Source organism: Chiroxiphia lanceolata, chromosome 5, assembly GCF_009829145.1.
Source record: "Chiroxiphia lanceolata isolate bChiLan1 chromosome 5, bChiLan1.pri, whole genome shotgun sequence".
Lineage (NCBI taxonomy): Eukaryota > Metazoa > Chordata > Aves > Passeriformes > Pipridae > Chiroxiphia > Chiroxiphia lanceolata.
Genome location: NC_045641.1, coordinates 58,035,874 through 58,058,134, shown reverse-complemented (window position 1 = coordinate 58,058,134; position 22,261 = coordinate 58,035,874). Strand labels below are relative to the sequence as shown.

General features: G+C 46.6%; 1 protein-coding gene across 1 annotated transcript in view; it reads left to right on the top strand.

Moving 5' to 3' along the window:
• Positions 1-370: 370 nt before the first annotated feature.
• DENND2A (DENN domain containing 2A) overlaps positions 371-22,261 on the top strand; it is a 57,608-nt gene continuing 35,717 nt past the window's right edge. Inside the window, 1 exon segment of the mRNA XM_032689027.1 lies at positions 371-448. The gene's annotated coding sequence lies outside the window, so the exon portion shown is untranslated.

The window sequence follows — 22,261 nt, the reverse complement described above, 5'->3', positions numbered from 1 at the left end:
CAACCAGAAAGGCGGCTGGGGCGCCTCCTCTCGGGATTTCATTTCTGGCCTCGACACCGGCAGACCCCTCACCTCCCTCCGAGCAGCCCCCTTCACCCCCGGGCATCCCCCCTTCACCCTCGGGCATCCCCCCTTCACCCTCGGGCATCCCCCCTTGCCCCTGGGCGCTCCCCGTTACCCCCGGGCATCCCCCTGCCCGAGTGAGCAGCACGGGACGCCCCCCCGGGGCGGGGGGCGGGCGCGGTTGCCCTGGCGGCGGGACGGGGCGGGACGGGGTGGGATGGGGCGGTGCTCCCGCCGGAGGGCGGCCAGGGCCGGGGCCGGGGCCGGGGCCGGTGGCGGCGGGGGCGGGCGGGCAGCCCCCAGCCGCGGGTCCGCACGCCGCCAGCCCGGCGCCGGGACCGCCGCCGTCATGCCGGGGCACGGCCCCCCCGCTCTGCCGAGGAAGGTAAGGGGGGCGCGGAGGAACCGGCGGGCGGGACGGTGGGAGAGCAGAGGTGCCGGAGCGGCGGGGGTCGGTGCGGCTCCAGAAAAGCCTCTTAATTCTGTCTTCCCTCCCGCCCCTCGATTGGCTTTTGTTCCCCCCCCAGTACCGCGTTCGACGGCAGAGAGGGAAAGCGGGGGTCCGTGAGCCGAACGCCCCCGCGCTCCCGGCACGGCCGCGTTCCCGCCGGGACGGGGAGGCTGCCGCTCCCTCCGATCCCGCCGGGTGCGGGAGTGCCGGGCTGGCTGCGGGAGTGGGTCTCGGCCGGTGGGAAAAGGGCCGAGAGGACGTGAGGAGCTGCTGGAAAGTGGCCTCGGGCGGGTCGGGGGCGGTGGGGCGGAGGAGCAGCGGCAGCCCCGCAGCACAGGGCCCCTGAGCGAACTCAGCCCTGTCTCGGTCTCCGGCACAGAACAGACGAGGAAACGCAAAGCACATTCTTTGGGGGAAGCCCGGGCCCTACCGGAGGAAACAGCCAGAGTTCTCTTCGGTTTTGGCAAATCCCTGAATCCCTCCCTGATGGTAGCCCTCCATTTCTCTCTCTTTGCACTGGATAGCTTCCTTTTCTCTTACTTTACCTTCGGCTGGAGGAAACATCTGCCCTTGGGTGCAGCCTGTAGCTTATCAGGGTGATGTTTCTGACTCCCGCTGGGGACCCGTGAGAATATTCACCTGTCCCGGGGAGAAAAATTCCAGCTTACCTTCCCGCTGTGGTACCCAGGGATGATGGGTGCTGATGGGTGCTAATGGGTTAGGCGTGGAGTTGGTGGAGGGGGAATGGTGTTTGGGAAGAGAACAGGGAAGAAGCTACAGCTGGCTGCTGCTGTGGTCCCAGGGTGTCAAATGCACACTGGAAGGTAAACCATACCAGGTGTATTTGGGATGCTTTCAGAGGTTTTGACTTTACAAGTGTCCAAGAAGCATCAAGGCTCTTGATGCTTGGTGCTGGACAAGGGATGGTCGTGGAGGGATTGTGGCTTTCTGACTGCTTGGAGCCTTGCGGGAGGTAATAAGTGCTAAGCATGGGCACTTAGCTCTTTGCAGGAGCATAGTTTGTTTCCTAAACAGGTCAGCAAATTGTATGGGAGTTGTTCCTGACCTTAAGGTGTTCCCAGCCACCTTTGCTCTTGCCATTTAAACAGGGTTGTTGCTTTTGGAAAGGAACATCTCCAGCGTGGAGCTCAGCTGAAAGGATAAAGAGGTGGCCAAAGGGATTTCCATGGGGCTTTCATTTGCTACCAGGAAGGGAGCTACTGGTGTTGGTGGCGGATTAAAAAGCTGGTTTGTATGTTGGCTGCCACCTTACTGACCACTCATTCTTGGTGTGTGGTACTGAAGTCCAATAAAGTACTGGCTCCATTTTCTGAACCACCGAAAAGGGAGTTGTTATTGCATCCTGCCAGAGGGAAGCCCCTTCTGTTGTGTTTGAAATGTTGTCACTGGGATAGTGTTTGTAGGGTTTGGTGGTTGTTGGGGTTGGGAGGCAGGGGGTTGTTTGGTTGTTGTTTGGAGTTTTTTTAAATAATCCAGATGGTATTTCAGCATGTGAAAATCGATAGCTACCATGTTGGGTCAGACTTGTAAACAACTGAAAACACTAAGTGTGTTCATGTTCACCATTAAGTTCATGCTAAGTATGGAAAAGAGAGGAAAGCCATGGGATTTCCCAGGGTAATACGGTGCCTGTTTGAGAAACGGAAGAGAAAGGACTGAAAACAAAAGGCACTGGAGTGACCAGAGATGTAAAAAGCAGGCTAAAGATTTATGGCTCTGCTGGGACCACTCTCTGCCTGTGGGTGATCCCTACTGAAGCCCGGGTTGGCCTTTGGCATGTCCATGTCCTGACAGTCCATGCAAGAAGTTTCTCCCTGTTCAGCAGCTCAGACCCAAAGTACAGTGTTCCTTGTAGACCACAAGTGTGTGTGCAGTGTTCCAAAGTTCTGCTTTTAGTAGTGTCCCCAGCTCACTGCCTTTGAACATCTTTTAGGACATTTTGTCTGCAGAGACAACCTCTGTCTGCTTTCTGTTCTCCAAAACAAGAAGGGCATTTAGATTTTTGTCAAGCACTTAAAATAGGCTTGTCTTTCTCCCATGCCTGGTGTATTTTGTGGCAGTTTGAGCCACATTAGAAATCCAAAATCCAATCACCTCTGAACCCCCCCAGCCTCTCTGGGGGGGCAATTTCAAACTATGACAGTTTGCATGTTAAAAATGTTAATTTTGACCAGGAGACAATAAATAAAGACCGTGTAAGCTGTATTTTTCAGGAGGAGCTTTTCCAGTGAATTATTCTTAATATCAGCCATAATAACTAATTCTTATGGACAGGTATTAAAATCTGTGTTTTGCTGGGTGCTCTGGGGGCAGAGAGGCAAGTGCAGTCCTTGCCTGGAGTTAAAGAAATTTGGCAGTGAAACTTTCATGCAACAGAGCCCTACGTGGAGAGGTGCTGTGTGTTTCAGAAGTGCCCAATAAGTGTCATGCTCTTTTGGATCCCCCAAATGCATCATTCAAAGCAGCTGGTTCTCCCTTCCTTTTGTAGCACCTGACATTTGTTTCCTGACTGGAACTGTGCTGAAGCTGCTCCTCGCTAAGTGGAGGCCAGACCAAGGGGAGAAAAGGCTCTGTAGTGCACCATTAAGTACATGAGAGTGGAGAAGGACCTCTCTTAAGCTCTTGTTGAGGCTGGTTAATTGTGATGATCAGCTCTTAGGCATCCAGAACTGGGGTATAAGCTCTTTAGGGAAGCATTTTTTAGCGGAAGGATTTAAGTACTAGTGGCTGATATGTCTCTTGGCAGGATCCCAAGAGCTGGCTGGAAGAGGCCTCTACTATGAAGGAAATGCTGAAATAGGACTTTTAATGCACTTGCATTGCAGTTCCTTAAGGATTGAGGAGACTCTCCACAGGGAAGAAGGGAGTGGGATGTAGCTGGAAAGAAATTTCTTGTTGCATTCAAGTCCTGATGAGAAGTGAGCAAGCACAGTTTTGCCTGTGTACGGCTCAAAGAACATCACATCTGAGGAGTACTATCTGTAATCAGCATTTAACCCACAACATTTTCTTGACTGTAGCTCTGAAGTACAGTGGAAAGGACAGTAGCATGTTTTTCTTGCTTATGGGTTTCTTTTTCTGGTTTTCATCTCTAAGCAGCTTTTTCAGCTTCTGGAAATGAAAGCAAAGGCTGAAAACATGAGGATATGCATGGCATTTGGTGGTGGTTTCAACCCAGGTTTTAGTGAAGATGACCATATGACTGAACACCAGGCTCCTGGCTTTGTGAAGGCTGTGCTTTTGAAAGGTTCCACAGGGATCTTGGGTGATCTTGAAGTTGGGTGCCTGAGACAAGCTAGAGTCCCTGGAGCCTCTGACCCTCTACCAGCTTGGATTTTCAGCCGAGGCCTGTGTCCTTTGGTGGAAGCCTGACACAGAACAGGCTGAGAATTAGGTCAAAGTCTGTTAATAAAGCATTAAAGGGCATCATCTCTGTCATACATAAATACTTAAGGTCCTATAGGCTGGTCTTATTCAAGACCTCTCCCAGCCTTTATGTGATTCACCAACCTATTGGGTCAAGGTACTCTGTGTCTGTGGACTTAGGACTGATGAGGTGAAAGTCATAATTCCCCAGAATCTTCCTGATCAAAGCAGTGGATCCTTGCCTGCCACTCATGTGAGCCTTCACCAGTTCATGTCTTTCAGTGAGGTAGGAGCTCACTGAACTCAGGGCATAGAGCCTCCAGCACAATGCCTTTGGGGCTCTGCAGTTATGATGGTCTGGTCCCTCCTGTGCTGAGGTGGCTCGGAGCAGTTCTGAACCGTATCGTCATCCTTGCAATTGCTAAGAGAGGTTGTGTTCTTGGAATGATCCTGGTGGGATGGTCAGGGTAATCCTGTACTGAAACCCCCTGGGTTTATACTGCTCTAAGCTAAATAAGTTGCCTAAACATTTGCTGTGTGTTTTCAACAGAGATCCCAAAAGGGGGCTTATGGGAAATCTTCCTTTCAAGAAGCTTGAAACAATGGGCCTCCTTTCTTTAATGCAGATAACATGTATTGAGAACCTAATTTCTGTCTTTTCTGCAGCTGAGAGAATTCAAGCATAGTTGGAAGGATAGAGGCTTGAAAGAGTAATGGCCTGCTGGAATGAACACTGTGAGTGCTGGGATAACCTTCCTCCTTTGCTTCAGCGTGTCATCCCTTCCCCAGATTAGGGAAACCAGCTGTAGCTGGCACACTGTTACTTCCGAGGATTTAGCAGACCAGATGCAACAGTTTGTGGTCATTAAAGGTCAGTTTTTACTGATTAAACTTATTAGGATGTAGTTCATCTCTGAGGCCTTCGTATATGTTTTGGGCAGGATCGTCATCCCGGTGCTGGGACACTGACAGCCAGGTTTGCTTGGGGTCTTCTGGTTCTCCTTTTTTAATCACTGGTGTGAACAAGCATTTGGCTTGAATGTTCCCTGTTACCTCTATGTGCTGTTACATGTGACCTTTGCTGAACGTGAGACAGAACTGTGTCTGCCATCCAACGAGCAGCTCCTGGGTTGTGGTAAAGCCTCAAGTTGCTCATCAGCAGCAGGAAGGCCAGGAGAGGAGGTTTGCACTGTGGCCAGGCTGCCGTGTTCAGCCTCGACAGGAGTCCCTGGTCCTTGGTCCCCCTGCACTGCAGCCAAAGCTCTGGCCTGGCCCTGTGTTCCTGGGCTGGGAACTGGCAGTGTTTATGTGATGAAAGAGAGCAGAAGATGGCTTTTCCTGAGCTCTGCCTTTGCCCGTACATGTGCTGGCCCAGAGCCAGGATGGAAACTGTGTCCTCATGAGCAGAGAGAAGGAGATGGGAGGAGCAAGAGATGAAGAGGGGCCCAGAAGCAGAGGGAGTTAAAATAAAAACACCAACCCACACAGAGAAAAGCCTCTAACAGATGGGCCTGGCCATCCCCTGGGCTCTTCATGCAGTAGGCTCCATGTGCAGTGCTGACAAGATCTCATCTAGGAGTGTGGGTATGGGGCACAGACGATTTTGAGATGCACTGTGGAAGATTAGAGTAAAAAGCAAAAGGAAGGAAGCCAGACAGGTAAGACAGCTGCTGTTCAGCTCTATCTGTGCTGTCTGGAGTGGGCTTTGTGACTTGCTACTACTGGTGCTGTGCCACTAATAAGGCAGATGCCCGCTGTGTGAGCTGTTGGAGGAGTGCTACTTTGTTTTCAAGTCTGGCATCTATAACTGTGGCGAGTCTTGTCTCCTCTGTAAAATAGTATTGCTAATGCTGGTGGAGGTTTGTTCCACTGCTCTCATTCCCTCTAGCATATGTACAGCAGAGAGCTACTGATCTGAATGAAGTCCAGTGTAAAGATAGGTTCTGCAAGGACATGGTGGCAGCTCTTATTTTCCTATGCCCGTCTCCTCATTAGGCATCATGGTAAGTAATCAGATTGGCTGAACATTTCAGCATATGGGGTGCCAACCTTGCTTGGAAGGGTCTTGCCTTGGTTAGATATCTGCAGGGGACTACCTGGCAGAAAATCTGGTCTTGGAGAAACAGTCAGAAAAGCTTTGCTCTGAGGTCATCTGAAAATCTGGCCCAGATGCTTAAAACATCAAGAGCTTGTGATGGTTAGGGGCAGCTCGAGTGGGGAGAGGTGCCACCTCACTTGGAAGTGGATGAAAGAGTTCTGGCTGAGACCCTGCCAGGCCCTAGGACTCCTGATTCTGCAGATCCTGGAGAGCAGATTGCTCCTGACCAAGTTCAGGCACATAAGTTGTGTTTCCAGAAACTTACTGAGTACTCTGGCAATCCACTAGAGAGACTGTTTCGGGGGGGACGACTTGCTGCTCTTTGTAACCAGAATAATTTCAAATGGCTAGATGCTCTGTGTTTTAATTAGATTTCCCTTTGGGAATAAAAGTGGTGAAGTGTTTCGGTGATCCTGCTACACTTAAATATTTTGTGCTGTGCCCCCCAGTCTGGCATATCATTTAAACAGACATGTGGGTCACGGCGCATGCTTAGATCCACCCATCAGAGCACTTTGGCTCTCAGTGCAGTAAACCATTCCTGCTCGGGGAATTTTGGACTGGACTTCATGCACTCTAATGGAAGATAGTGGAGTTTGAGCATAGGCTTAAAATTAAGCACCTGCTTAGGTGTTCTCCTCATCACAAGTGGTCTCTCTCACTCACCCACTCATATTCTGTAGAATCATTTTATATTAGCAGTGTCCTTGAACATTGATTTTTTTTTTTTTTCTTCTTATCCTTCGAGACTTCTTGCCAAACACTTGCTGACAAGCCCTGTTACTGTGAGCAGTTCAGGTGAGATGCTGTCACAGCCCTGGTATTTTGGAAGCATTGTGAATAGGCATGCATATGTGAATGATTAAATCAACCCATCAGGGTGTCATCTGGAGAGGAACAAATGCTGAGCTTGCTTTGCAGGCGGGGGGAGGATGAGATCCCCCTCTGTATTTTTTGCTGAAAGCTTTTCCCCTCTGCAGATGTGCAGCTGCTGTAGTTCTTTGCCAAAAGCTGGCTGTGACTTTCAGAGCTGGGGAACGTGCACACATCTGTTTGCAGAGGAGAGCAGCAAAGGGGCTCAGGTCTCCTGTCCTAGGGGATTATGTTCTCATGATAGATAGCACTGACTGTCATGGAGGGAAATGGCAAATTTCACAGGGCACTGAGAGGACACTTCATAAATATGAGTTTGCTTGCCAGTGTCAGCCAACACACCACATTGCTAAATTAAAAAAGAGCTCCCAGAGACTTTTCAGACTATTGGAGCCTTCTCCATAAAAACTGTAAGCCCCTGCAGAAGATGTATATATTTTCCACATAAAAAAGTATGTTTCAGCTGCAAAGCATACTGTGAACATTACCTTCACAGGGTTTTTTAGGTAAGAGTTGAGTCTTGGGTTATCCAGAGCTCAGAGTGGCTTAGTAGCAAGGAGAAGTAAATGCCCCATACTAAAACTGAGAAGGATGTCTGCACCTGCACATGTAGCGCTTTAAAAATCAACATCTGGCCAAAATCAGACCCTGGAGCATCCTCTGCACTCAACTGATCCATGGGAACTTTTGTCTTGAGTTCAGGGAGCTTGGGATCTGGTAACTGAGACTCTGGTTTTCCCTGCCTTGACATGATAGGCTGCATGTGCAGCAATCCCTGGTCAAATTCTACAAGACAGTTTGTTACTGTAAAGAAATGTGTAAGATATTGAGCTTTTTCCAGATGATGTAAGAAGCCCTGATCTAGCTGGCTGCCATTTCTCAGCTTTGTCAAACTCAGAGAGGCCTGAGAGGTTTCCTACTGGGAAACCAACACATGGTAACTGTTTCTGCATTGGATTTCTGTCTCTGTCCCTGGAGATTACTTGTGAGTGACTTCAAGTTGAAGCTTTGCCATGGTGTCACCTCTCACATACAACAATCCTTTACTTGTGATGGTGGAGGATACTGACAGCTATTGCTGCTCAATCTGTGCTAAACCTTGCCCCATCAGTATTCTCTTGTTTGCACAGTAGGAAACTTTCCTTGTGGAGTGATTTATGTTACACAAATTCAGTGGGAAACCAAGGTTTCACCTGTTAAATTCCAAAATTCCTCCACTAGCCAGAAAAAGACAACTTTGGGTATGTTTCAAGGAAAAACAGGATCAACTCTAAAAGGCAAAATTTCATAAAATGTTGTCAGAATTTGATGAGGTGGGTTTTTGGTTGTTTGGGCTTTTCTTAATAACTTATTCTAACGTGTAATATGTTGCTTCATGTTCCCCTTGTTTAACGCTTGCTTGCATGTGGTAAAATTACTTTTCTGATCTGAAGCAATCTGGAAATATTATCAGAAACTTGGCGTGTCAGAGCAGTGAAGGACTTCAGCTGACCAGCAACCACTGCAGGAATACAAATTGTAGCTTTTCTGTCCTTCAAACCAGAATATTCACATATGTCAATCTCGGTCCCTCTGGTCATTCGTGCTCAAGGCAGCCTTCCTTAAAAATTTCATTATCATTACTATGAATAGACTAGACTATTTCAGTTGGAAGGAACCTACAGTGATCATCTGGTCCAGCTGCCTGACCACTTCAGGGCTGACCAGAAGTTAAAGCCTCTTATTAAGGGCATTGCCCAGATGCCTCTTAAACACTGACAGATATGGGACATGGACCACCTCTCCAGGAAGTCTGTTCCAGTGTTTGACCACTCTCTTGGTAAAGAAGTGCTTCCAAATGTCCAGTCTGAACCTCCTCTGCTGCCGCTTTAAACCATCCCCATGCATCCTATCACAGGGTACCAGGGAGAAGAGCTGAACACTTCCCTCTCCACTTCCTCTCCTCAGGAAGCTGTAGAAAGCCATAAGGTGTGTTTTGTTTTTACTTCAGGCTTCTGGGAAAGATCTGCTTTGAAAAATCAAGCCTGAGCTTGGATTACATTGATTTTTCTTTCTTTTTTAAGTAAAAAGAAATTTTCAAAAAGGCCTGGAAACAGGTAATCACCACCCTGTTCTTTTTTTCCTGAGCTCTTCAGAAGGTCTGCTGTTTCATTATCTCTGTTGCATGTGTAACATATTTTTTTTTTTTTTTTAACTCGTAAACAATGTTTTGCAATAGATGAGATTTGGGTATGATTTGCCACAAAATCCTTGAATACAGAATTAAGCAGAAGATTGTGTAATGCACCTTTTCTTAAGCAGTTGTTTCACAGAGTCAGCATGACTTGGTGACAGTGATGAAGCAGTGAGGTGTATGTGGGTGAGATCACCAAAAGAACAAGATGGTATCGCTGTCACTGCTCCATTAACTCTAGCTGGGCAGTGACCTGGAAATGAGGTTTGGGGCTTTTTGGTGCTTTGGAGGCAATTTTGTGGTATTGCTTTTTCAGTTTTGTGGTTGAATAAAAAAAAAAATGTATAAAGAACTATTTGGGGAAAGGTGGCATGGAGGGTAGCCCCACCTCTTCCCTTCCCTCTATTTTTACCTTCAAAAAGTATGTGTAAACACTAAACAAAGTGTTTCAACTCCCTGTGAAGGGAAGGTTTAGCACACACACACAGAGTCTAGCTAAATTTTGGTAGGTAATAATGTCACAATAAAGAATCTGACTCTTGTAAGCTTTGGCATACTGAATTTAGATTGAATTTGGCAAAAATTATTTCAGTTAATCAGAAACCGTAAGTAATTTACTCGTCCAGGAACACTCAACCCTGTTTGTGATTTATGCAAATTGCATTGCTGAGGCCATGCAGCTGTATTTCAGTACATGAGTGCATCTTGCCCAGATAAGTTTCTGGTCCGTTTCTGGTGAGGTAAGAGAAACAGGCACTCTTACAGTATGGTTCAGAGTTTGTGAGGTACCTACCTCAGGAATAGAGAATGCTTTTAGAGCACACATCACCTCTTGCGAGTAGCTCACATGGGAACATCAAGAGTTAGCTAAGATGGGTCAGACCACAGTTCCAGTTTAGTTCCTGCATAGAAAATTATGTTAATGTGAGGTACCTGGGAGTATACTTAACATATAAGCTGCTTACTCTTGTCTCAGTGTATGGTATTTGGAAAAGTCAGTCTTGACAAACATATGACCTGAGATAGGACAGATTTCTTAATCATTGTTTTTTTCCTGTCATGAAAAGTCAGATTCGTTTTGAGAAAAGTAAAGAAGAGTGATTTATTAGTTTTATATGATGACAGTATTTACAAACACTATGCATCTCTAAAATATTTTTGCTTAGGAAGACATATAAGCAAAGACACCTTCTTGCTAACCTATTTCCAAGGCTGACGTTTCTCCCGTCTTACTTTTCTTTTCAATATGAGTGCAGTAAACCCCCTTGGAGAAGTGGATGACAGATTTTTATTAAGTAGATGCTATCCAGTCTGAATGTTTGAGTTATTACATGCAGAAGAGATGGGAAGAAGAATGCCTATTTGAATGCCAAACATTTTTCTTACCAACCAAGAAACAGATCAAGTATAGCATTACATAAGCTCTTCTCGTACCTCTCCTAATTGAAGAAAACGTTTAGGGAATTTCCCCCTAAATGATCAAGTTTAGGTTTAGTTTGCCAGTTATGTCTGTAGACATTCTCTTTTCAGTAAGGAAAATGTAGTTGTTATCAAAAGATCCATTGTGCTCAGCTATGGATAACTGAAGCAACACAGTGCAGCTTCTACCTTGGCATAAAGAATGTGGTTCTGGTGAGGAATATCTAAAAAAAATATAATCTAACAGAGAGGAGACTTATATTGGATATTAGGAAGAAATTCTTTACTCTGAGGTTGGTGAGGCACTGGAACAGATTGCCCAGAGAAGTTGTGGATGCACCTTCCCTGGAAGTGTTCAAGGTCAGGTTGGATAGTACTTTGAGCAACCTGGTCTAGTGAAAGGTGTCCCTGCCCATGGCAGGGGTTGTGGAACTAGATGCTCTTTAAGGTCCCTTCTTACCCAAAGCATTCTGGGATCTAACTGTCCTGTTCGTAAGGTATTTAAACATGTGCATTTGCTAAAATCACCATCTTTTACGAGGAGAAATAAACCCCCAAACATTTATTGACAGCCTCTTTCCTGAGCGAGACCTTTAAAGCTGAGTGTGTAATGCTGATGCTTTTGGGACAGAGGGGATGGGAATTTCACAGAGGAACCTGCATATCATCAGGGTGTTGTACCAGGTAGATCACCTGTCTCCTAGTGCTGGTCTCTGCTGTGGGAGACCTCATGTCTCACCCTGCAGGAAACCTTTTTATTCTTTTAACATCGCGTGAGAGCCTGTAAGATGTGTCCCATCCAGGAAGGTTTTATGGACTTGAGCAGGGAGGGCTCTGCTTGTGTCTCTGTAAGTAGACCTGTGTTGGGGATGAGCAGAAATGAGGAGGGTGGTGGGTGAGGTGCAAGCCACACCATAAACACTGCAGTCACATCAGTACCTTCAGTGCAGCTAGGATTTCTCCTCGCATTGGGCTGGAAACAACATGTTTATGAGCATTTAAGATGAAAGGGGCTGATGTTTATTGAATAGTTTGGGGACAGGGCTTTCACAAAGGGTGTAACTCCAGAAGACTCCTACTTTGATACTTTGTTCTGGGTCCTGTAAAATGTGCCCTTGTGAAATGCAGTCAGTGCTGGCGGCTTTGTAGTAATGAGTTTTTCCTGTGCACAATAAACAGTATCGGGGCCCAGTCCAGGATAACATCCAAACATCTTGGGTGGAGTATGCCCTTGTGGTTACCCTGGAATACAAAACTTGGATGCACGTTCTCTGGGTTGGAAGCTTGTGTACAAATAGCTCTGCTTCAGTTGTGAGATAAGGGCTTGATGGGGACAATTGTACATGGGTGCTCTGCTTTTTCTCCATTATCAAACAGTGTGATGTGTATAAAACAAAGTAAACAATGGAAATTAAAGCCTTTATGTATGTATTGGCTTTAGCACATCCCTTGGAAGAGAGCAGTGAACAATATGTGCTTGTTTGATAACTCTCCAGTTTCTAGGTCTTCTACCATGAGAAGCTCAAGGGAACACTTCAGCAAAAGGAAAAAACAAATCTCCCAAATAAATGCTTTCAGTATTTCTCATTTTTGTTTTGTAGTTGGCTGGTTGGTTGGTTTGGTTTGTTTGAGGTTTTTTTAAGTTAGTTGTGAAAAAAAATTAAAAAAAAAAAATTTACCTTGATCTCTCTGAAAGTTGAATGAATTTGGGAAGAAAATATTTTCCTTTTCTAATAGTGAAAATTTACAGCACTCATCAGTATTTGCCAAGGCGGCCTTACTTGTGGATTCATGGCCCCACTAATAGCTTCCATTGAGCTGTTGAAGTTTGTTAGGCACTACAGAATTATTATGGACAAAAGATGATGGAAATGTGTTAGGGATAGCATAATTATATATCTTGTTTTTACTGCTTCCTTGCTGATCAGTTGGAGAAAGGCAAAAAAATATCACTTGGGGAGGAAAATGTCTAGTAATAGTGTTTCGAAAGGGATTTTTTTGTTTGTTTTCCACAGAGAAAATGAGAGTGATTACTCACTTTTACAGTAATTAATGATATGTTACCATAGGTTAATCCAGGCTGGGAGGGATTTTGCAGGAGGCTTCTATTCAGCCTCCTTCTCAAAGAGGTTCAGGTCTGAGCTCAGACCAGTTTGCTCAGGGCTTTAGGTGGGTCTTGAAAAAACCTCTAGTGATGGAGATAGCAGGGCTGTTCCAGAGCTCTATTATCCTCATAGTGAAAAAAAATTTTTCCTCATATCAACTCTCTATGTTGTCTCTCATCTTGTCTCTCGTCCCACCAAGAGAGAAACAGCCAAGGAATTTGCTTCAGGTCACACATTATGCTACACCAGTGGTTTTGTTTTTATGAGAAGCAGAGTGATTAAAAAGTCACAACAGAATGTGTAAACCTGAGTTATGTTTCTGAAAAAGGACTGGGTGCATAGGTGTCAGTTCAGGTCTGACTTGGACACGCTCAGGTGCAGAGGGTCAACTGTGTCTGTCTGTCTTCCGGGCTGCCAGATATGAGGAAGCTCTTTAGACCATGTCTAGATGAATCAGTTCTTCTGGAAGTGCCTTCTTCAGCACTGTGGGCTGTTTTCTCAGACGTCTCCCACATTAGCAAGTTCTGCCAACTCTGTGGAGCTGGATCTGGCACCTGGTAAGGAGCAGAGTTTGCAAGGTATGTAGGTGCAGGAAGGTGCAGAGAGATATTCTCTCAATTTTCCCAGCCATACCTAGACATGTCTCCTGTTTCAATCAGTAAAAAATGAATGTGTGCTTACAGTTCCTTGAATATGTTAGCTGCTTTTATAGCTATAGAATCATTTAGGTTGGCAGAGACCCCTAAGATCATGGAGTACAACCATTAACCTAACAGGGCCAAGTCCACACTAGATCATGTCCCTAAGTGCCACATGAATACAGTACAGAGCTAGTTCAGTCAAAGCTGGGACTTATTTGGGAGTTAAAATAAGGAGATGGAATTGCAAGTATAACTGCAAGCCTAGTAGGAATGTTTGTTTAAAAAAAATCTGATCCTTGGTTGTGAAAATGGGTTTTAGGCTTCAAAGTCGTGTAGTCACTTTTGAAAATTTTACTCTTTTCTGTTTTATTTATTTACTTCCCTGGGGCTTTTCTACCACAAAAGTGGCAGAAGAATGTGTCATCAAGCCATCCTGATGTCTTGCCAGCAATTTTGCCTGACAGTACCAGGAGATTAAATCTTTTTTCCTCCTCTGTTACATAGTTTTATGGTCAGAAGCTGTACTGAAGCCCATGGGGAGAATGCATATAGATGGTTTATGAGCAACAGACTTGCTCCTCATGCTCTGCTCTTGTCCGGTGGGGTTGAGGAGCCTTTAAGGAGCAAAGAGTCCTTCCTCATGTTTTGTGCTCAGGTTGTTAAATTCCTGGCTATGGACAGGGCATGGGCGGACTAGCAACACGTTGATGTGAGTTGATCTTCTGTCTTTGTTGCTTTCTCGCCCGGGGTGCCACTGTCAGCACAGGGGGAAACCCCTGTGCTTGTTTCCCCAGGCCATTGCCCTCCTGACACCCTCCTCTGCTGAGCCACTGCAGCAGTTCCTGTGCTCGGGATCACCCTGGGAGGGAGAAAGTATCAAACCGCATGTGAAAGGGTGGAGGAGGAAGAGAGATTTTTCCTTAGGATTTGGGGGTTTCGGTAGGGCTTTTTTCCCCGCTTTTATTGGCCGTGAGTGCAGTGACCGCTTAACCACATGGACCGGGCTGGCTCCCTCCCCCACGCTTCCTCTCCCTGGCAAAGCAGAGGCGCTCAGATTTCCTCCCAGCACGGGCGGATGGCGGCTCTCAGCTACGTTCCTCTCAGTACAAAAGAAAAGGAAAAACTGCTCTCCGCACGGGCAGATGGCCGACTGTTTCCTGGCAGCTCCGCTCCACTGTCCTTTTTCCTCTTGTCCTGACACACGCACACATGCACGCACACACCCACAGGGACCAGCTTTCCTCCTGGAAAAATAAATAAATGCAAGCCCTCTTTGCAGAGGTTTTTTTCTTCTTTGGAGCTGTGTGGGTTTCCTCCTCACAATGGCTAAATCTTTGGCGGCTCACGTGCTGCCTGGCCCTGCTCTCTGCTGAGGAAGGTTGAGCGAGGGGATGGTGTGCTGTGCTGCGGCTGAAAGATTTCCATAAATAATAAGACCTGCGATAAACAGATTCTGCCTTTGTGATACGGGGGAGAGTGAGGGGAGAGGAAAGAGGAGGTTGAACAAGACAGAGGGAAGTGGGGTCTCCTGAATCAGAAAGAAATCTACAGGTGACTTTTGCTTGAGCTCAGAAGGTGATGCTTAATAGAGACAGACTGTAGTGGTGGGTCATGGACTTGGAGCTGGTACAGGAAGGTCTCTTGGAGCATGCAGATGGTGCCCCAAGGTTGTGGTGATGGACACTTCAGGAAACTGTGTGCTAAATCCTGATCAGGAGGGGCAGGAGTCAGCATCCTGCACAGGGTGAAGGCCATCGAAGGAGAGATTTGCTGAGGCTTCATTTGCCTCCCCGCTGATAACTTATTTTGGAAGAAGTTGAGGTTCTTCATTTCCTTTCTGAATGTGAGACAATTTGTCTTCCTGCCAGGAAGTACTTTGCTCCTTGAAGGGACCTCTTTGGGTCCTGTTTATTAGAATAGCAGAGGTTATCTCACCACATAGAAAATGAATTCCAGTGTGGTTCATGAGCTGAACACTATTTTTTAGTGGCAGGTTGTTTCCTATGCTGTCAAATGTTTGGTTTTCTTACAAGCATAATAACTCTGAATTCTTTCCAATTCTTTTTACATTAGAAGGGATTTACTGTTGTAGTAGGACTGGTATGTTTGTAACTCAGCATTCCTATCAAAGGAGAAAAAGTACCTACGTCAGTTAGCTACAATAGTAGAAATGAGTATTTACCAATTTAGTTTTGACTTTGCTGGGGACTGAAGCCAGTTGCACTGCATCTGCTGGAATCCCGTCTCTCCATGTGGCTGATAGACAATTCTGCTGGCAGATGTGTGCTCGTGTAAATCTGGTCCCTATTTCCTTTGTTTTATTCCATATTGACTACAGTCTTCTCTGTGGGTAGTTTCAAAGCCAAGGAAAACAGGCATGAATCGCTGTCTCCACTGATGTAATCAGCAAGCAAGGCTTCAGCAATAATGTCTTCTTCAGCCTTGACTTCAAGTAACTAAGTTTCCATTTATTAGGCTGCAAAGCAAAAGTAAATATTATCCCACCTTGAAAGGGGATGAACAACCCCGTGTGTGCACACATGCGCTAACACAAGATCTAAAACGCAAGATGATCTAGTAATGCTAAGAACCATCACAGAAGGGCTGTTGATGTCCTCTGCTCCTGCTTTCACCTCTCAGGGTCTCGGTTTCCTCATCTATAATTTCTTTTTTTTTTAAATCTTTTGTTCATGACTTTCTTGTGGAAAACATTGCCTGAAACACGTAATTCCTCTAAACACTGCAATTAGACTTCATTTTAGCAAGCAGATTGGAAAATACTGAATCATTCTCTTCCTTTCCATGTGAATTTTTTCTTACTGTTTGTTAAGCTACCTGCAGAAGTGAAGACTCATCGTGTCTGTAAAGCAGTAATACAAACCATACTTGCCACCAGAACGCATAGCATATATACATGTATATACATAAAAATACATCTATACATGCAGGATTAGATCTGTGCTTGGAAACACTGAATTAGAAAAAGAGTGTTGCTGTTCTGTTTGACAGGGTCATGTAACATCCCACCCCCAACCCTGGAAATGCTGTGTTTTCCAGCTGAGGGTGTGTCTGCCTGAAGGAAACTAAAGGGATGTCAAATACCCTTTGAGATGTTTTTTTCTGTTTGTTATGTGTTTAGAGGGAGGAACAAAGGGAAAGTAAGACAATGGGAAGTGTGGGACAAGCTTAATAACAGTGGGTGCAACGAGCCCCACCTTTAACAGAAGACAATTCACATTGTGAGACCCTGTTTTCAATTACTGTCTCCAGGTCAAAATTTTATTTTTGTTTCAGTCTGCAGATTTCCATGCTGAGCAGTGGCTCTGGCTGAATTACTTTTTGAAAGCCTTCAACCAAAATGTTTCAGCTGTTTCAAAGGGTGAAGCTGGGGAGAAAATTGTTGCTGCTTCCCCTGTGCTAGAAAGTACATCAGGCTTTTCTTTTGTGAAGACTAATCTTATGCTTTGAAACAGAAGTGCTGTTTGGATCCAAAATTTGTCCTCTGCCACTCCTGTGTCATCTCTACCTTAACTTTTCCAAGGCTCTGTGGGAAGAAACTTTCAGCTGGCACATGGACAGCAGAATTTTTTACAGCTAAAATGTTCAGTAGTTACCTTGGTCCCCTATGTGCTGTTCTTCCAGCTCCCTGTGCCAGGTAGGTGATGCTGGTGATATCCCTGTGGAGCTTGACCTACAACCTTCAGCAAATGGGTGGTGGATGGAAGTAATGGACAAGAGGTGCGAGTAGTTTCTCGAGGGTCCATCTGCTTTACTAGAGAACAGAAGTAGCCTAGGGATGCAATTGAGACCCAGGGTGACCCCTCCAATATTGCCCCCAGCAGGTCCTGCTGGCTCCCCTCTTCTCATTGCTGAGGGTTAGCTTCTTTCCAAGCAGAGCCTTGTTTCCAGCCCTGGCAGACGGGCTGGAAATGATCTTTAAGGTCCCTTTTGACTCAAACCATGCTATGATTCCTTCCATGTGCTTCAGTGCTCTTCAGGTTTTTTGTGACAGGTGATTCAGATTCCCCTCTGTCTGAGCAGAAAACTTTTTGCCTTTCTTCCCTTTTACTTCTTTGCAGGTTTAGCGAGTTGAACCAGGCAGGTTGCAAGCCCATCCTAGCTTGAAAGGGCTTTACACACATTGGAGCTGATATAAAGCAAGAGCAAAAAGAGAGGAAAAAAGTAGGCACACCCTTAGTCAATGGCAACCATCAGATGTGATCAGGCATGTCCTTTACCAAGGGCAGGGTTGAGACCACCTTGCTGGCAGCCAAGGGTGGAGCAGGGCAGTCCCTTTAACCATAGTAATCCTTTAAATCAAGTTAGTGACATATAAGCAGGCAGGGTTTGTTCTGTGTGCTTAGAGAGGGAGAAGGTCAGTAGACCAAATTATATCATAAAATTAAAGACATGTCATAACACACAGCACAGCTTTTCTGCACGCAGGCTGAGCACTGCTGGCACTGGGTTTCTGCATTCCTGGCATTGCAGCGTTGTTCCTCTGACATGGGCTGTGTGCACAAAGAGAGAGGTTGTGGCACATCGGTTCCACTCGGGGTTTTTGAAAATACAGTTTGTTTTGACACGTGGGATTCTCCTGACCCCCTTGTAAGCTCCGTGATGTAAGACATGATAGATCAAAGGGAAAAGTTAGGACAGAGTGGGGTGAGGGGAGTAGGAGGCTGTGTGGGATCTGACTGTAAAAGATACTGTAGGAGCATGTCACTTCCCAGTCACTGGTCCGTTATGGATATGTTTGCATCATTTTATCCTGCTTTTTTTTCTTTTAACGAATAATTTGGGCCTGATTGTCTACAATTAGGATACCATTATAAGTGTGATGAACTGAACAATCCTGCTGTTAGTGTCTTCAGTCTCAGCCTACAGGAGACTGGCATGGCCAGGACAATTGGTGTGTGCAAAGAGGCCACCTTGTCCTAAACTAACAGTGCCCAGCACAGGATGTCAAAGTAACTGAAGTGGGAAGGTACCTCTGGAGATAGCAAAGTACAGCCCTATGGTCAGTGTGTGGTCACGTAGAGCAGCTTGCTCAGGACATTGTCCAGTTGGATTTTGGGTATCTCCAAGGACAGAGCCTCCACAACCTCTCTAGTCTCTCGGTCACTCTCTTGGTAAAAAAGTTTTTTCTCATGAGTAAGCTGAATCATGCTTTCACTGGGTGCACTGAGAAGCTCTGCAGCTGGGGAGGTGGCCCATCCTCCCAGACCGTGGGGTACACTCATCTGCAGGGCTGACTGGGAGAGGAAAGAAGTGGACTTCATAAAAGTCCTGTGAGAAGAAACTGTTGCTGCTGTCAGCAAGGGAAGGCTCATGGCACGTGTTGTGGAGCTTTGGGTCAAACACCCTGAGCTCAAGTTTGGGAAAATCCTTGCCTTGCTGCTGGGTTGGCGTTGGGCACCTCGAGTCAGTGACTCCCCCACTGTAAGCATCTTGTTTCACCAAGGGAGTCTGCTCTTGGGTCCTGTTGCCCTTCTCAGCTCTAGCTGTGTTCCTGCTTGGCTGGTGTCCTCCCTGCTCTGCAGGGGCTCGCTCCCTGAGGTTACACTGCTGCCAGGGCAGCTGTTTGTGCTGGGAACAGGGATGCTGCCTGGTGCTGGGGCTGTGCGCAGGGGCCCACGCAATGGCTTCTGTGTGTGTGTGAGCACAAGCACGCATCCTCATGCCTGCTTCTTCCCCCAAAGGAAAACAGGCTCTAAAACAGAGCAAGGGCTGGGGGAGGGAGCCTTGAAGGCTTTAACTGTTGGCTTCCCCTTACTCATGTTTTTCCTGTTAGTGTTTTGTCTTCTTGGCATCCTTCCTGTTCTTTATATATATATATGTTATATATTGTTGTCTCCTTGTTGCTGTCTGTATGTTGCATCCTTTGTTGTGTAAAGCTCTGGAGCAGAATGGTGTTACTTTTAGGCTTTGTCTGGCTGCTTGGAGTTACTCATTAAAGTAACTGGAGAGACAGTTTCTGTGGGCAACAAGGAGAAACACAGCGGGTTGTCTTTCTTCTTGGAGGAGAGTTTGACCAGCTGCAGGTCGCTCCTGGTGCTGTGAAGCCTTACTGTTTATATGCATCAGCAGTGTGGCTAGTATCCAATTATGGAGCTGGATCCAATTTTTATGAGAGGTGCAGAGTAAACAGAGCAAAGGAAACCTTGAGATATGGCCTCCAGCACGCAGCAATGGTAATACCCGTCCCCAAACCGCAGGGTTCTTTGAGGTATGTTTGGTTTATTCCCCACAAACAAAATGGCAAAGAAGGGAGGCGTGGGAGGCTTACTGCCATCACTGCCTGGTCTTCTTGGAGGCAAGACTCCAGATGTGACCTGTGTGCTGGCTGTGTACATTTCTGATGATACAGACTACAGTGTGCTTGGTGCTTCTCTAGCTTTTGTCATCGTCCGGTGGCTGCACCAAATGCAGTGGGCAAAGCTGGCGTGTTCCTCTCCCTGAGGGTATTCCTGTGAAAGACTTGTCTGCCCTTTGGGGGTGGGACCGTGCCTCTTTTTTGTTTGTCTGCCCTTTGGGGGTGGGACCGTGCCTCTTTTTTGTTCACCAGTTCCTTTGGAAGCATCTCGTAGTATCTAGTGAGTGCCCCGAACCAGATGTGCGTACTCCAAAAGCGTTTTGATCGGAAGTGGGGAAGAGGGCACTGGGGAAGGGGGGGGGGGGGAGGAAAACTTAAATTAGAAGAAAGCCAAACAGCTATTGCTGGAGACAGATGATTACAGCTCATGTCAAGGCTGTTTCCTGCATGCCAGTGATAGATCAGTAAACAAACGCCTCTTTGCGAACACAAAGCAGGCAGGAACTCTGTTTGGAAGAGAGAGGTCAGGGTAGGTCTCACTTCACTTGGTAGCAGGAAGCCCCTATCACATGGCCCTGGGAATTGTGAGGCCGGGTGCGTGTGAGAGATACGCCGAGAGGCTTCTGCTGGGAGACTTCACATCCTTCCCAGGGTCTGGCCAACAGGTTTGAGAGCTCCCTCCCCTCCCTCTTTCCTCCCGCCTCCTTCCCTGTCCTTCCTTTCTCAGTTTAATTTTGAAATGCTATCAGATGACTGCTTTGTTCCCCCAAACAATGGCAGGGATTACTTAATAAATTGCAGTGGCAAGGTTCTCCAAATGGGGCTCAGTATCTTCTCTCCCCTTTTATGGCCTTTATATCCTGCTCCAGGATATATGTGCCAGGAGCAGTGGCCCCAGGCTGGGGGTTGCTGTGGGGCCGTGCCTCCCATTGCAGGTAGAAAGTTTTTGTGTGGCTTTTAGAGAAAGCAGCAATCGGTCAAGAAGTACCAGTTTGATGTGTGTCCTTTTTGGGTTGCCTGCCAAATGAACTCAGCCCTGCTTGTTTCTTCTAGGCAGTTGGTAGGGCCCTGGTCACGTTGCATATGAGTCAGGAAAGCAAAGCATTTCAGATAATACTTCTCAGCCTCTGGTAGGTCTCCCTTCCCCATCCCTACATGCACTCCCTTGTGCTCTTTCCCCACTTTCCTCCACCTTTCTCTCCTGTCCTCATAACCTCATCACCTCCCTTGTACCAGATCGTGTGCATGTTGGACCCCTTCCATGTACTGCTTTGTCAGAAACTCCTAGTGAGCTATAGCAGGTCACAGAGGTGCTACAGAGGTGCTACAGAGAGCCTGAGCCAGCACACAGTCAGGGTGGTGTGTAGCTGATCATAGCAGAGATGTGGGGAGTCCAGAGGAACAAGAGTTCCCCTTGCCCTTTGCAGTGAACTATCACGGTAGCTCTGGGTGCCTTGTGCAGCCAAACCTTGGAAAACAAAAAGTAGATCTTCTCTATCTACTGGAGGCAATTTTCTGTCACTGCCATCCCAGCTTCCTCTGGTGAGGTGTTGGCAGTGCCTCTGGGTCAGGCCTACAAGTCCTTTCTGGTGACCTTATTAACCTGAGAGATGATCCCATTACCTTTGAAGCTCATTTGTTTTTGGGATTAGCCCCAAGCAAATTATCTGACTGTTAGAGTGATTGGGAGGTACCTTATTATTTTCTGCTCTTTTATTCCAGATTTTTTTTCCCCTCATGACTTCTGGTGTGTTTGGATAAATATTTACTCTTTTGAGCAGAACCAGTTAATGTGCTGCAATAATCCCCTAGGTGATGCTGAGAACACCATGTGTGCCTTGTGAAGACACAGCATCTGTGTATTTCCTAGGGATGACTTTAGTTCCCTAAGTGGTGGGTGTGTCTGTAGGTACCTGGATGTTGTCACAGCTTTGGAAGCTCCTGGACCATTCTTTAATCTGTCTAGTGCAAATATGTTGCTTTGGTTACTCCTGCCACATGTGGTGCCTGGAGGGGACAAATGTCCCTCTGGCCTTGGTTCCAAGTTCTGCTGATTGCGGTGGTGCTCCTTTCACAGGAGACTCTTGCAGCACTCAGCAGCTGCCTCATGGCTTGCTTCTGCTCACCAATGGGGTCTATCCTATCCACTAAAAATGAAGAAACGAATGCACCTCTTATTCTGTATTATCTTCTTTTTGGCCTCTCCTGCAGGAAGAGTCAGGTATGTGACTGTGCTGAGCACCAGCACATATTTGCTCGTACCCAGATGTTTCTTTTAAAGGTAGTGTTTGTTAGGGGGCTGCTGGAAAAGGCCGAGAGATGGAGTTTCCTGGTGGAGAAATTGTGTGATCTTATGAAGAGCTCATCCCAAGTCATCATTCCACGTTTCAGCAGAGCCACAGGGGCTGTGTGTGTGCTGACTCGTGTTGCTGTGTTCCTCACTGCTAGAGGCAGTGCCAAAGAGCTGTGGGCACTGACCTCGCTGTGCGAGGCACGAGATGAGTGCTGAGTGAACAGACCATCCCTGCTCTGGGCATGTTGTAAGCCAAGTGCAGAGCAGGCTCTGTTGCAGCTTTGCAGGAATCTGCTTTGGCTGCCTGGGTGAGTCATTCTTTGGCCAGGGCCACAAACTATCGTTAGTTTTTCATTATTTTCAATCCATAACAGTTAACGGGTGGATGAATAGATTTTGTTCCTCAGGCTGGTAAAATTCCTGACAGTGTTGCAAGGCTGTT